Below are 13,117 nucleotides of genomic sequence, written 5' to 3' on the forward strand. Positions count from 1 at the left end.
TGGCCTCTCGCCCGGAACGTTAGCTGGACAAAGGCACCTCCTGACCCCAGTAGGGACAAGGGTGTAAGAAAATGGATGGATGGATATATTATTTATTGAGATATTTTTTCATCTGTAAATACTTTGGGTTTGCTGTTGGTACGAAAAGTTAAGGTTTGATTGAGATGCATTTACCTCATGATTCACACTTACATCCCTTAAAGCCATAAAAGTCATGAAATACTTTAATCATAATAGTATCAGTAAGGAGAAGGCTCTTAAAGAATCTGTATTATTCAACCTTCCTCCACCCCTAGACAAGGTTGTGTATTTTTTACTGTACTGTGTAAAATCCACAGTACAGTAAAAATAGACATTAATAACTGAAGAAAATACATGCATTTTTAAAATTATTCTACCTTTATTTTACTAGGATAAAATCCCAATGAGATTAAAAAGCTTTTCTTCAAAGTAGTCGTGGCCGAGAGGCAGCAGCAAACGGAACACAACGTTACCCAGTCAAAGAACATTACAAGCTATGAAAAACAGGTTTGCGTCACTGAATCAGCCTCAAGAACTTTTAGTTTGTATGTAATAGCACTAAATGAAATAAATTCTGTCACAATTTGAAAATTCCAGTTTAAGGAAGCAGTGTGAAGAAAATCCCTCCAACCCAATTCTGTCTGAGCAGAAGGGAAGGAAAGAAGCAGGAAGCTGTGAGAGGAAAAATATGATTCTACATTTCTCAGGCAGAACAGATACAGACCAGGAGGAGTCCAGGTGATGCCTTGTAAAACAAAGTTAACCAATCAGAGTGACTTTAGGCAGCCGGACCGTGCCATCCCACCTGGGAATATAAATAGTGTTAAAAGAATCATCTTTTAAAATGCTCAGCATTGCTTTTCTGCTGGTTTGATGAGAGGTGAATGAGAGTCACAATGTCCAAATATCTGACCTAAACCCTTCAGTAGAGAGACTAAGATAATAATAATAATAATTATTATTATTATTATCTTAATTATTATTATTATTAATTATTATTATTATTATTAATTATTATTGTATATTATATAATAATACTAATAATATTATTATCACCATCAGAGTGAGTCCAAGGAGAAATCTAAAAGAAAAAATTGTTTCATGAGAGGAAAGTGAAAGTTTTCCACTAGAACATAATTTGACTGAACATCTGTAGAGGGATGAGGTCAAGAGACTAATTCACCATGTAGACCTGGAGAACTTGTAGAAGATAAACTAGACAAGCATGACCAAGTCAAGTTCTGAGATGCAGTGAGGCGTATAATAAAAAAGATCCTTTAAGAACGCTTTAGTTAAATTGTGTATATATTTTGAATTCAGAATGTTCCTGCTTTAAATTTTTTATATTTTTGCTTAAAGTAAATTAAATTTTCTCTTGCGCGCTAAAGAACATTTATCATAATAAACATGGGGAAAGCTTTTTAAAGGTTCATGTCTATTTTTCTGTCATTCCAAAAACATGGTATTGTAAAAAAAAAAAGGGAGCAGCTGCATCTAAATGTCTATCCCTTTGAAAACATTCAGATAGCAACAAGCCAACAATGTTAAATAATAGCTCATTCATAATTACTCTAATAATACCCAAGATAATAAACCATAAACACAGGAAAAGGCTATTATAACTTGGATTTATTTGGAGCTTATTAACACATATGAATAGCATATCAGTCATCACTGCCCTTATTGTTGAGGAACTGAATAAAATCAGAAAGAGAAGTATTTTAGTGACATTACCTTTTCTACCAATAGAGGAAATATAATGGCAGCCATTTCCAGTTTCCAGTTACAATGCTGTGTCTGTATTCAGAAACTAACAGATGGAACTTTAAATCTGCTTTTCATTTATTAGAACATCATGAAATTATAATCCTTTAGAGATTTAGAGAAAATCCAAACTATAAATGTTTGCAGCTCTTGTAGTGAAAGGAAGAGTTTTTAATCCTTACCAAGAACTTCTTACAACTTAGAATATTATTTATCTACTGTCCCATCTCTATCTCTGTATCCATTGCATTTTAAATAAACTCAAAACAATTGCTAATAAGGTTTTTATTAATATCAAGTGGAGCATCATAGCAATTGCCACTGGTGGAAGTAAATCTGTCGAGTTTCTCTCTGGCGTTAAGTCAACATTTGTAAGTAGTACACTGCAGGACAGGACACATAAATGAATAAAATAAAAACTGGTTGTTCTGACCGTCTCAGGCACACAGTCTGTAGAATAATAAAAAGTTATGTTGATGAACAACTACAAGATTTTGTTCTGCAGTTTATAATGTTCACAAAGTTCAATTTTTGGAGATAAATACAGAATTTCAACATTAATAATGGTAAATATTTCTACAGGTTACGTTTTGAACCTGCTTTTTTCAGACTGAATAACAGAAAAAACAAAGGACAAACAGACAAGGATAATAAACAGGTCAACATGTATTAATTGTTTTTGTTATGCATGCAAAGCTATGAAACATGGCGGTGGCAGCGTGATTAATGTTGTAGAAATGTTCTTCTGTCACTTTGTCTTTTTCTTCTCAAAAAATATTTTCCATGTACTTTAGATTTTACTGTGTTGTTTGAAATAAATCCCCAATAGATCAAAAGAAAATGTTGAAAGGTGTAATAAATAGCCTAATTGGCTATTTATTACATTTTATTTAAAATGGGTATTAGCACTAATTTAGTCAGAAATGTTGATAACCAAAAGCACACTATCAAGCCTAGAAAGTTTGAAAAGATAAAGCAGCAAAAATATAATTCTACTGTTTTGCCCTCTTTGTTACTGAGACAAATAAGTTCTGCCTGACTGGTGGAGTTGAACTAGATCTTGACTTCCATTAGCCTCCATGTAAAACTGTCATTCATTTTCTCTATTTGCCAACAAGCTGCATTTGAAACATGTTCAATTCAAGGACTTTGGATGAGTAACTGTTGGTTTGATGCTTCAGATGAGCAGAAAATGAAGGAAGCAACACTGATGAGAAAACAGCTTTGCTAAAATTTCTCACTGATCAACATTAATCCTGTTTGCTTTTCAAGACGTTTCTCAGAAATATTTGTGAAACATTTGAAGACAAATTACGTATTTCATCTGTTTCTCAAGTTTTCATTTCTTTCTATATTATCAAGTACACTTGCATCCCGATTATTTCTGTATCAGTATCGTTACCATGGTTATTATTCGGTTGCTTTTCTGGTTGATCCATTAATGAAAGTTCATATTAAATTCTGTGAAGAAGTCAAGTCTTGTTACTTGACATAGCTCTAAATAGAGAGCAAATGATGGTAGAACAATAGTGGATAGATAACTTAAATAGAAACACGAGGAACTTACAAGGACAAATACGTGAAAAATAGAAACAAACCAAGAAACAAGAGAAAAGTAGCTGAGTTTCCATTACAAAAGTGCACAAAACTAATGTAGAAAAAAAACAACACAATTTCACTACTGCGTTGTTTCCATTAAATAAGAAAACCAATTCAAATCACACATGAATAAGTTTGTTCACAGAATAAGTCACTAAAATGACATGATCCTCCAACTACTTCTCGTCTTTTTCTTCATGGTTTGCTCCAAAGGCACCATTCAGTTGTCGATAATGATGCAAAAATAAAGTGTCTCCATTGCAGTTTTTGCAAAATAAATCAATTTTGATATGGCCAAAAGAACAACCTCATCCCAGCACCAAAACTTTTTATCAAAAGCCAAGAGTTTTGCCGTTTCCATTAAGCAAATTTATTTTGTAAAATGTCAAATTGTTCGACTATATGATCAATGGAAATGCAGCTACTGAGACCAGGATGAGGAAACAGAAGAATCTCAGTACTTACAAGTACAGACATGGAGTGAAAGAGTCAGAGATCAGCAAAATGCACAGCTGGTGTGACTGAGTAGCTGATGGAGAATAACTGATGAACAATAGTGAAACAAACTGAGAGCATATATGACAGGTTAACCAAGTTTATATATTAACAATCCAGTGGCAGAAAGTTACACCTGGACAAAACAAAGGAATGTTTCAGACTCATCCTGAAATACCGTGGAAGAACTCTTCCAGTTTAGAAGCTGCATCAGCTCCAAAGAGGTCCTGACTGCCAGCTGCTTTTCTTTTTCTACTTTAAGCCTCTGGTGTTTTTCTTGCCTTTTATGTTTCTTGCTATTAATGCTGCTGTTTTCTTTTTGATCACTACATCAGTCATTACTGCTGCCAACAGTTTATTAATCAGGATCTGGAAGTCCCAGTGGATTTTAGACGGTCATTCTCCTCCACTTTGAAGAAATCTCCACATTAGATTTTGATACAAATATTGCTGAACACTTTCAGCCTGGTTACGACACCAAGTGTCTGTGGGGGATCTTTGTATGGCCTGTCCCTCAATCCCTCACATCCCTCACATGAGGTTTTAACAGACATAATGTCTGCAGATTTATACAAGGGTCAGCAGTAATATATTGTTTCCCTTCCTTTGATTTCACACGTGTCAGTTCCTTCTGTTTAAGAACAAAGTTTATAGTTTAAAAATCATTTTGAATCTCAGAGGTTAATAACCATGCTGTATTGACCTTGAAATGGAACTAAATTTTGCCTCTTTCCTATTAATGGCTGGTCATTTACCATCTATTAAAATAAGACACAGTGTTTTGGTCAGATCCAGCTGTTAGGACCATGGCAGATGGTCATCCAGAAATAATCTTTTATGGTGCTCCGAACATGTTATGACTCTGCCCTCATATTTATGTCCAGGAAATTTTAAGAACATCTTTTTGTGCATTGAGGTCAAGAACAGTTCAGAGCCACAGCAGCAGCTCAGCAGCACCTTGAAGTAGAAGCCAATTAATATTGACACCCAGTGGCAATCAGTGAGACATTTTTATCATTAAACAATGATCCCCACCTCCACTTTTACTACCAACCCTCCTGTTTGCATTGCTTGAGTTAATGTTCAATAAATTACAACATTATTGAGAAGGCCACTATTTTTTTAGGAATGTTATTGCTAAGTGAGACATTAAATAGATTAATTACACAGAGATGGATATTTGAAAGCATTTAATTTTGTTAATTATGATGATTTTCACATACAGAAAACAAAGCATGACAGCTAAAATAATTAAATCAGAACAATCAAAAGCCTTTCCTTAGAAACTTAGAAACCTTAGAAAATGTAATGCAGCATAAGCTGCAACATTTTCCCTGGAGGTGAGTTCTGAGAGACTGTAAGTGCAGCAAAGACACAGATCAGTTCTAATGCGTAGTTTTTGGCTTTCAGATATTTTTTTTGTATGGCAAGACGCTCATCCAGGGCTGCACAGTGGTGCAGTTGGTAGCACTGTTGCCTTGCAGTATGAAGGTTCTGGGTTTGATTCCTGGCCCGGGTCTTTCTGCATGGAGTTTGCATGTTTTCCCTGTGGTGGGTTTTCTCCGGGTCATTCTTCCCACAGTCCAGAAACATGACTGTCAGGTTAATTGGTCTCTCTAAATTCTCCAGAGGTGTGGGAGAATTTCAGTCACATGATTTTAATGACACACGAATGTGGCATGATAGATGGAGGACAGGAAGTGAAATGTCAATGAAGGTAACTGTTGCAGATACTTTTAATACAAAGATACAAAAAACAAATATTATTTTTACATGACCCATATCTTGTAAAGAGTTTGAAAAGCCTAAAGATTTCCCATGAGGCTGTTGGTGTTATAAACAAGTCGGTTGTTTTAACATTTTGCAACATCGAGTAGAAAACAAAATCCTATAAAAGTCTGGAGGTCGATTTAAAGAGGAACATGCAACATTAACAAGAGGGTGCTGACCCAAGTATCAGGCAAAATTTGATAAGCACCCTTAATTTGTTGACAAAATAAAATATTCAAATAATCTATGCACTTTGTGTATATATATATATGCTGATGTTATCAACAATATATTTATTAGATCCATAAGAATAAATGATGGTGAATAAAGAACAACTGAGCAGTAGTAGAAATTTCTCAAAATAATATCAGCTTAAATAATTCAGTTTGTCAGCAAAAAATGCCTGAAAATTCAAATAATTTGAATCAGAATTAAGTCCATAATAGAGTCCCATATCCTCAAAAATCAAAATCCTCCTGAAAATATGTCGCTATACAAAATGAAAACTCAAAAAAGGCAAAATCCCCCAAAAACATAAAATAAATTTGTGGAACCCCCCCAAAAAACTTCAAAAATCTCCAAGAGACCAACAAGGTAGTGTCAGAAGCAGTGATCACTCAGATGCTTGGCTAGAAATGTTGCTCCTCTGGAGGAGGAGGCTGGAAGCCAGCATATAAATGATGGAGCTTCCAAAGTAATTGAATGAGCAACAGAGAAGGACAGATTACCCAACTAACAACTGCTTACAGCTTTGACTGCCCACCTGAAGACCTGCAGTTAAAAGCAGCGGTCAGGAGAATAGTGTCCTCCGCATCACTACAAATGGCCTTTCAGTGGCAGAGTGATGACATGACACTAGAACCACACAGAACTGAAACTGAACAATATTAGAGAGGCAGAACTCCACTGTCCTGTAGAAGAGATTGACCACAGCAATCCCTCAGAACAAGACCCAGGACTATTCCTAGTAGCACAAATCAGATGAGTGTCAAGTATGAAAACTGCACTAGAGTCTAATATGATGACCAATACTGATTGGCTAAATAAACTGACCATAAACACCTGGCAGCTGCTGTAGGACTGGAGCCGCCCAAATGACTGAACTAAAAATGGTCCATTCCATCCAAATAATATGCAAAGTGCAAGAAAATGATTTGGAGGAATCATCATGCAAAGCCACAGCTCTGTATGGTCAAACACCACCAACAGACTGAAGCTGTGATTGATATGATGGGGCTGAAGGACAAGCTAGAGGAACTGGGCTAGGCAATGATAAGAACAATAGAGACTTGAAACCCACCAGACAAGATGCAGACTGTGTGAAGTGAATGGTGTGTATGCCTGTGTTTGTGCGCGAGCGTGTGTGTACAATTTCAAAAGCAGTTTTTTAAAGTAGTCATTTTTGTCATTAAGTCACCAAAGAAAATGGCAAATATTAAATCGGACGTCAGATGAAGATAATAATCCCTGAAAAAAATAAACAAAATTCTGAAGTTTCACATATTCAGGAAGAATTTTTAGAAATTTCTCAGGTAAACATTTGTTTCATGGAGAATAACTTAATTTATGTGTTTTTTCATACATAACAAACCTGATGTCAAGTAATAAAATTAGGTTGAAATCTGCCAAATTTTTAAATGTTATTTGAAGTTCATTTGTTCATTTGAAGCTGAGCTGGAGTTTCTTAAAATGTATCTAAACAGAAAACTGAGAATTAGCGACTGCATATTAAAATATGACACTAGGCTGAGTCAGACTGACAGAGATACAGAAGCAGCGTCAAAGTATTACTAAGTGCTACAGAGGCCTAGTCAAAGTTAATGCTAAATAAAAATTGAGAATTTGGAGCATAATGTTCATGAATGCTCCCCATCCAAACTGACCAAGTTGTTTTACAGAGTGAACATAAATATTCGTCTGAAGATGTACACAGTTGGTAGAGATATACAGTGAAAGACTTGAAGATGAAAATGTGGTTTTGCAAAGTGACTTTCGAGGCATTAAAGAGGATTTAGAAATGGCGAATAAGTTTTGGAAGATTTATCAGAAGAAGGAGAAGCCGACTATCTGTCAACCCAAAATAAGTCCTAAAAGAACGGACTTCTAAGGAATCATCATCTGTGTGTTTGTCTAACTGGATTTTTTTTCTTTCATTTAACTTCACTTTGAAACTTCCAAACCTCTTACATAAAACCAAGTGGATAATACTTGCAAACGAGCAACATTCAGTTCACGCTGACAGTCCGTCGAGTTAAAGAGGAAGAATGTTCTGCATAAAAATGATGCTGCCAATGCCCCTGGTTCACACCCTGGCAGAAATTAAAAAGGACTTTCAGAGGTGTGCTGAATTGTAGATTCGTCTCATGTATGGGGATGAAGTACCAGTGCATTTTTGGTTGAATTCATCCTATTTGAACTTGTCCTGCTCCCTAATTGAAAGCCCTCTCCCTGGTATTGAATTAATTCGAGCAGACATAGGCCGTTATCAAAATGCAGCATGCCTACTCGGGTAAATAAAGGTCTTGTATGGAAGAGGAGGAGGCTGGTAGCTGCAGCTGAGCCAGGAGCACACACACGCAAAACAAAGATGTTAAATCCCAACGTTGCCCCTGGAGACATTAGGGTGTGGCCTCAGTACTGTAGAGGACACACAGTGAAGGACAGAGTGATTAGGAAATCGATAGCGCTGCGTTTGACCCAAACTTCCAATGATTTTAGAAGACTGCATTAGCCTGAGGTTTCTCCTGCTTCCTCAGCAAACACTTGTTTTTCACCCATCTGCATTCCCAGAGCAGCCGGCCTCTCAGACACACACCAGCCGCGTGGCTCAGTTCATTTTAACCACTTCAGTTGCAGAAGATTTGATCATAAGAATCAAAAATCTGTGTAAAAACATGACACGTTTCCTCACTGTCTGACCTTGAATCAGTTTAAACTTTTCTGCATTCTGGTCACTTAAGAATACCAAAATCATTTCTATTTACTAGATGTCAGAAAAATGAAGAAGAAAATTTTGGGAGTTTTAAAATGAGAAGTTTTCACATATTTTCTCAGTATTTGATTGTCTCCTCAGTAACTCAACTGTTGTGAAATAACCTATAAGAAGCTTAAAAAGCCACATCATTGTTGAATGGTGTTCTATATCAACTTCTGAATTTGAAGACAGTAAAAACAATATTTGTGTTGTTCTGTCATGTAACAAGGAATAAGATTTTAACTAACCCAAAACAGGAAAGATTATTCAGATTTATTGTCATACATGTCAAGAAGTGCAGTGAGTGATGGTGAGGCAAAAGCTGAGGAACCAGGTAGAGGTGAAAATGATGAAGATTTAATGATGAAAAACGGTACAACAATCCAAACTGTCCAAAAAAAAACCTGTCAGCACAGCAGAGCAGAAACAAGGCTCAGCACTGGTAGCACAGGGTAAACAAAGGACAGTAGACGACAGACTGGGAAACACATTCAACCACAGACTAGGACCCGATGAAGAACATCGGGTTCTTCATCGATGAACCCGATGTTCATCGATGGGGAACTAATCAAGGGGAAGACAGGACAGCACAGAGACTCACAGGACACAGAAAACTCCAAATAAACACACAGAACATAACACTATGTTGTGTAAAGGAAGTATCTGTTTCTGATTGTATTTGGAAGAAGAAGAAGAAGAATTACTTTATTCATCCCACCAGGGAAATTATTTTAGAGAGCACAACTTATGGCTTTAGTTTGTAGGTTCATGAATGGTTTCTAGGTTATGTAGCTCCTGGCCTCCAATCTGAAGGACTTCAGGTTAGGAAAAGACAGAATGGAAATCTCTCCTGAGGTCAGTCTGTCTCAGCTTGAGAAGATTGTTGATGGTCATTGAAGCAGAGTAACCGCCCAACGAAGCAGCAAGTCTAGTTGAATCTGACTCAATTTTTCATGTGGACGTCCATCACACATCCTAACTGGGTAGGTTAAGAAACTGCTGGCCAACATTAACGTATGAATGCTGCAATTGTCTAAAATAATATGACATGTTTTGCATAAATCTTCACAAACTTTCAATGTTTTCACAACCAAAACTTTTATGCCTCATTTAGGAACCCCATATGATGGAGACATTGTTTTCAAAATGTTTTCCAAATAAAATCCATCCATCCATCCATCCATCCATCCATCCATCCATCCATCCATCCATCCATCTTCTTCCGCTTATCCAAGGTCGGGTCGCGGGGTTAGCAGCTTCAGAAGGGAGGCCCAGACTTCCCTCTCCCCAGCCACTTCTTCCAGCTCTTCCGGGGGAATCCCGAGGCCAGCCGAGAGACATAGTCCCTCCAGCGTGTCCTGGGTCTTCCCTGGAGCCTCCTCTCATGGCAGTTAAATCCAGCCCCAATTATTCCTGAGACTCCCAAAGAAAATGCATTTGGACGTTCAGAAGTAATTTAAGGTGACTTTAAATTATTCAATTAAATTACAAATAAGGGTTTAGGTTTAGAAATTACTCATGGTATCATTAATATTTCCAATTCTGGGAAGTTCTAAGTTCCACAGACTCGTTAGAAGCAGCAGATAGCAAGAGAAAGATTTTGAGGCAAACAGAAGTTTGAATCTTGCAAAGAAAAAAAGATGGGCTAAAAAAACAGATGGATAAAGAAGCCAGACTCACCCTCGTGGGGAAACCTGAGAGAAACGTCTTCATAAAGAGGACAGCATAAACAAGATGAAAGAGGAGCTGGAGAGCAGAGCAAGAGAGCTGCTGCAGCCTTCATGCCCAAATCACTCAGGAAATCTGCCTCAAATTTGGAGAAAGTCAACACGGAAAACAAGAGAAACCTTCAAAGACAAAATTCGGAGGTGAAGAAAGGTCTGCAGCAGAGAAAAAGATGACTGCGTCTTTTGAAGAGGAAATATCTAAAAATATAGCATCAACATTCTACACTGAAAAAGTTTTCACAGCCTTGAAACTTTCTAAATTTTAACCACAAACTTTAATATATTTTTGATTTGCAAACAAAAGGTTTTGCTTCGAATTGAACAGAAACTGATACATGCTTTTCACAAATTTGTACATCCAGAAATGTTTTGTCCATTGAAATCCACTGAGATCAGATGTTCATCTTGTGATTTCTCTGGATTTTATTTGGAGCTGTGGCCTCAAACTCCATCCACGAGGGCCAGAGTCCAGCAGCAACATGAGTCCTGCACTTGAATTAAATGATGAAACTCCCTCACTATGTGGTCACGCTCTACAATAAGACACCATATTAGGGCTGGTGAAGACAGAAAATTTGTAAAAAATGAAGTAAATTACCAGCAAAAAAAAAAAAAAGAACACACCTTGAAACCTGGAAAATCTTTTGTTTTTCCATGAAAATATTTGAGCTTAATCTCAAAAAAAAAAAATTTCCAGAAAAAGTTTGCTTTTCTAACTCAGAAATGTTCATTTTTTTCTTGAAAAATCCTGAGATTAATCTTAAAATCTCAGATTCTTTTTGAAGCAAGTTTTCAAGTTTTCAAATTCAAATAACTTTCTGCCTTTTTCTTTAAAATGTCTGAGATGAATGTTAAAATTTAGTTTTTTAGTGGAACTTTAATCTTCCTTTTTTCTCTTCTATCTACGTTGGCGTTGCACTACTAAGCTTTAGTAATGAGCTAATACTGGAGTCAGGTGTGCTGAGTCAGAGTGACATCTAAAAGCTGCAGGACAACCAGAGTTTGAAACCATTGACTTAGAGGTAGAAGAGGAAAGGGAGGTCAAATATAAAATTGTTTGCAATACAAGGTCATCTTTTAGCTAGCTGAGTCATGTGACATGAGTAAAGAAATGTTAAACTATCAGATTAAAATTGTGTTTGCCTATCATTCAGATTTGATCAAATAAGGAAATGTTAAAAGTACAGAACAAGTCTATAGCATTAGCACTATTGTTTCCCATAGCGCTAATACTAGCGCTATGGCAACGTAGCGCAACGTTGCCCCACTTTCCTCTCTAATAGATCATCCTCATTGCTGAAAATGTGTGACCTCATGTCATCATCAGATGTTCAGATGGGAACACTGATGTGACATCTCTCCATTTCACTACCTATAATGAATTTCTTTGTACCACTGAGAGGAACATAAAAATTCTTCCTTTCAGTTATTTAAGCAGCGCTGCAACACTGATGTAAACAAAGCTCCTACATTTAGTCATCAGTCCTGGATTTGTCACTGATGTTTTCTGAATCACGTCTTGTTCTGCATGACTCAAACAGGCTTTATTTGTACTGTGAAGGTTATGGGGAACTCAGTGTGTTTGCCTAGTTTTCTGCTTGTTTCTGCTTTTTGACTTTTTGAAGCAGTAGTGTTCTATGATAGATTACAGAGGGATTAGTTCAATGCAATATTTATGTATAATGTATAAAAAGACATTAACACTTTTTTCTTGTTTCATCTCCACTTTTTTCACCATCAACACCCACATGTAAAGAAAACAGTATTTGAATAGCTGTCCACTGTAATGAAAACCATGTATAAAAACGTTAAATGGAGAGTAGGAAGTGATAATGGCTCAGTAAAAACCTCTCTGTCCTTGGAGTTGTGAAAAACAAAACATTTTCATCTTTAGAACATTATTTATGTTTCTCTACATGCTGTGGTATAAACCTGTGTTGGAAATCAAAGTATGTATTATTATTATTGTCTAATTTGATCATTAGATTTTCTGTCAGGTGAATCAAGTAACTTTTTGTTGTTTTTTTTAATAAGTTGGAACCTTGGGATGTAATTCCATTTAGATCTTTGAGTTTTCTACAAAGCAGATGAAGTGTTGCATAATTTAGAGTATGCACTATCATTGCTGAAACTCTCTCCTCCTTGTCTATAAATTAATAAATATGTTCATGTTCTCATGCTGCCAGAGATTTAGGCCCATGTGGCTTAATGTGTTCTGTACCAAACAGGTTTATTAGCATTAGATCTAATCACTGGGTACACACATGTTCCCTGCTGTGAGCATGAGTGCAATATCACTGAGACTTCTGTGCAAAGCAAATTCAAGAAAATTATATGTGCAACCCTTTTATTTGCAGATACTATATAATTGAAATGTAATCTATGATATTTAGTTGGACACAGACCTGGGAAAATACTAAATACTCGTCTCCTTTAGCGGATTTTAGTCAAAGTAAACGGTCCATCAGTTGTTTGAGTCTGATTAGCTTTGAAAGGTCACAGGGGTCATTCTGTGAGAGAATGGGTACATCCTGGACATAAAAACACAAACCTGAGGCTCCCTCCACCCAACTGCAGGTTCTCACCTGAAAATTGAGCTAATTTTCTGTTTAGTGGGTGTTTTTGTCAGTTTTCTGATTTTCACTTCAAATCATTTAGGATTTGAGGGAAAGAATTAGGTGAATGTGATGTGGATGAAGACTAGAAGAAAAACAAGGTAAGGAAAAAGGAAAGTTAGTCATTTTTAGCCTTCTCTTTTCTTCACCTT

This window comes from Xiphophorus couchianus, chromosome 24 (genome assembly GCF_001444195.1).
Source record: "Xiphophorus couchianus chromosome 24, X_couchianus-1.0, whole genome shotgun sequence".
NCBI lineage: Eukaryota > Metazoa > Chordata > Actinopteri > Cyprinodontiformes > Poeciliidae > Xiphophorus > Xiphophorus couchianus.